This window comes from Mus pahari, chromosome X (assembly GCF_900095145.1).
Source record: "Mus pahari chromosome X, PAHARI_EIJ_v1.1, whole genome shotgun sequence".
Taxonomy (NCBI): domain Eukaryota; kingdom Metazoa; phylum Chordata; class Mammalia; order Rodentia; family Muridae; genus Mus; species Mus pahari.
Genome location: NC_034613.1, coordinates 10,865,238 through 10,868,372, shown reverse-complemented (window position 1 = coordinate 10,868,372; position 3,135 = coordinate 10,865,238). Strand labels below are relative to the sequence as shown.

The following is a 3,135-nucleotide window of genomic DNA, read 5'->3' as shown; positions in this document are numbered from 1 at the left end:
AGTCAGACGCCAAGGGCACATGAGGACAGGTCACACACAACACATAGGGTAACAGCACAGGTCACATGCGGTAGCATCATGCCACAGGAGTCTAGAGGACAACAAGCCACCACGAGTGTGGCACAGTCCCATCTGGTGTGCTGTGTGCAGAGGCCACCTCTGGTGAGGGAAGGACAAGCTTCTGCATACCTTCCCATGGGAAGAGGGGGTCAAAGCAGAACGGTTACTGTGGGGCATTGGGCTATGCACAGACAGGCTGGTCTCCAGTTGAGCTGAGGTCTGAACCCCGGAATGGTGATAATTCACCTACATGTCATGGTAGGCGTTCCCTCATGCTCCTGGAACTCTGACTCCTGCCTAAGTTACTGCCTCCCACAGCCCCCACAAGAGAAGCATGGCTAGAAGTCACGTAGGCAATGTCCCAAGCTTCTGATCTTCAGGCTAAACTCCTCCCCAGTTATGTAGTAACAATAAAGACCATAAAAAGGGGCTGTTAGGCCCCTCCTCATCTCTCTCTTCTCACTCTCTCTTTGTCTTCTCTCCTTTCTCACTTCTATCTCATTCTTTTGTTCTCTTACCTTTCACTTCTCCACTCCTCTCTCTTTTTCTTCTCTCCTCTCTCCTCTCACTCTCTCCCTCTTACTCTCTCTATATATAGCCTTTCCTCTCTCTCTCCCTTTTCTACCTTCTCTCTTTCCCCCTGCCTCTCTATAATAAAGCTCTAAAACCATAGATAATCTCTGCTCATCAAGATCTGCTGTGCTCACTCTTGCTGGTTTGGGAACCTCTCTTCCCTCATCCCTCTCTCCCATAACCCCGAGGCTTTAGGGAGTAGCCCTGGGCTCCCAGGTTGGGCTGCCCCTTGTCCACCCTTTGAAGAGTGGGTCAGAGGCTTGGATGCCCACCCGGGGCTGAGTTGAAAGCGTGTGGCAGTCCTCCCACATTGCCTGCCCAGAGCATCTGGTGGGACATGGGTCTTTCCTCCCTCTCTTCCCCAGGGCCACATTTTAGTTCCTACAGGTTACCACAGGCTGCTTTGAGCAACCACCTAGCTGAGCTTCATTCCTCCATAAGCTGGTAACTTTCCTAGACCTTACTAATATTCAGGGATAAGAAATTTCATTTCTTGATCAAGAAAGAATGATGTAGAACAAAGATCAGTTCCAAGATATGGGTGCAGGGTCTTGGGAAATTTACACCACTCAAAAATGATCATCATGAGATCAAATTCAAAGTGCTCAGAGCACTAGCTTTTAGAAATGAAATTATTCCTTCTTAAACATTTCTGAGGTTTCCACAGAGTGGATTCCACTTGTACCACCCTAAGTCAAAGTGAAGTGCTTACACTTTAGACTCTGGAGCAGACAGTGACAACCCATCAGAGCATGTCCTGTGAACGGCTTTTGCCTGGTTAGTACAGTGACCTGACCTTCCAGAGGGTGAGCCAGCTCTGCTCTCTGCATGGGCAGGAACAGTGGGAATCACTTCGACTCACACTGTCTGGGATACTAGGATATAGCATGGGAACAGTTCATGCACTTTATTTCTAAAACTCAAAGGTCAAGTGGGGCTGAACTACTCTCTTTTCTTGAATGAAAATCTGACTTATGTGTGGAGTGAATACCTGCTGGTAATCCACCTTGGGTTTTGGTTTTTTTCTTACAGGACTGGACCTGTGATAGGGTGGTAGCTCTGGAGAGGGTACCTGTCACACTGGACCCTTCTGTCCTGTAGTCCTCCCTGACAACTCAGACTCCTCCCTTGCAGATGCCTACAGGGAAGAAGGGACAGAGTGGGAGCACCTCTGTGAGCCCAGGTCAGTGTCTCCTCATCCCCATATCAAAGTCACCTTCCAGACAGAGTTGAGTCCTCAGCTGCAGATTTGGAATCCACTTTGTTTTTGGAGGAATCTTGGAGTTTCAGCCAATCAAATAGCCTAGTGAGAGTCAGCGAAGAATTCCATTCATATTCTTTGCCTAATACAGGTTTACGGTAGTTCTCATCCACATCTGTGAGGACCATGTTCCAGAACTTGTCGAATACAACAAAGAAGCCAGTGCAGACCCAGCGAAGTCCCTTGAAAGTGTGGATGTGTATATTCACCTTTACTCCCTCTCGGATGCAGGGGTGCAATTCACCCAGAGGGCTACCTTTATACAAGGACTTCCGTTTGAGTACATTGTGGGATGCCTTCTTGCTGTGCCCTGTGCCCTGGCATTGTGCCCCAATGAGCTGGCGCAAGTGCTGAGTGTGCTCTGGATCAGGGTGAATGAGGTTCAGTGAAAGGCCCTGGTCCAGGTCCCTGCTCCCAAGGACGTTATGGTGATGGTTCACGCCCAGGCAGGCTCCCCAAAGCCCTGAGCCCAACTGTGCTCCTTGAATCTACCCTTCTGGAAGCTCTTATACTCTGCCACATTGTTGAAGCAGGGCACTATAGGGTAGGGAATGGGTGGCTGGCACAGTACATACAAGGCCAGCAGCAGATCCAAGTTGTAAGAGCTTGTAGCTGCCATCGGTCATGGGTTACTGGGTTCCTGAAAGATCCTCTGATCAAGGCCCAATGTTTACTAATGAGTCTGAGGTTATAAAAGGGGAGAAAACATCCCCCACTATGCAAGGATCTCCTGGTCACTTTGTCAGGGTCTGTCAGAAAAATAACCTCAGCTGCTCAGCAGGTAGTTTCTTGCAGGAAGCTGCAGATGTGGTAGACAATAGACTTTACTTAGGTCAGAGGACTCCACCCCAGGTGAACTAGCAACTGTGGCAAACAGTCGGAGCTAGCCTGCTCAAGGCTGGGGAGAGGGCACAATTCCTCCCTTTTTATTTATTAAAAATTAGCTGGACTGGTGCATAAAATTTACTTATGCTCCACTGTCCTGCCTGGGAATTGTGGTGGCTGGTGTCCTTGCCTGTCTTGGGACTAAATCTAATTGGACTCTTACTGACCAGTGTCTGAGTACACATGCAGCTTGTTTGCACAAATATGACCTTTAAGTATTTATTATGAACAAACACAACAACTTGGCACATGCCTCTGTCTTAGGTTGAAAAAACCCATAGACCAGTGGCCAGTCTTTGGCTGCTGGCCCTCATTGCACACCTTTTTCCCATTCAGACCAAAGCCACAATATGCAT

The 3,135-nt window shown here is 48.6% G+C and overlaps 1 pseudogene; it reads right to left on the bottom strand.

The window, feature by feature from the left end:
* Positions 1 to 1,546: 1,546 nt before the first annotated feature.
* Positions 1,547 to 2,513, bottom strand: LOC110313736 (annotated as a pseudogene).
* Between the last annotated feature and the right edge of the window lie 622 nt (positions 2,514 to 3,135).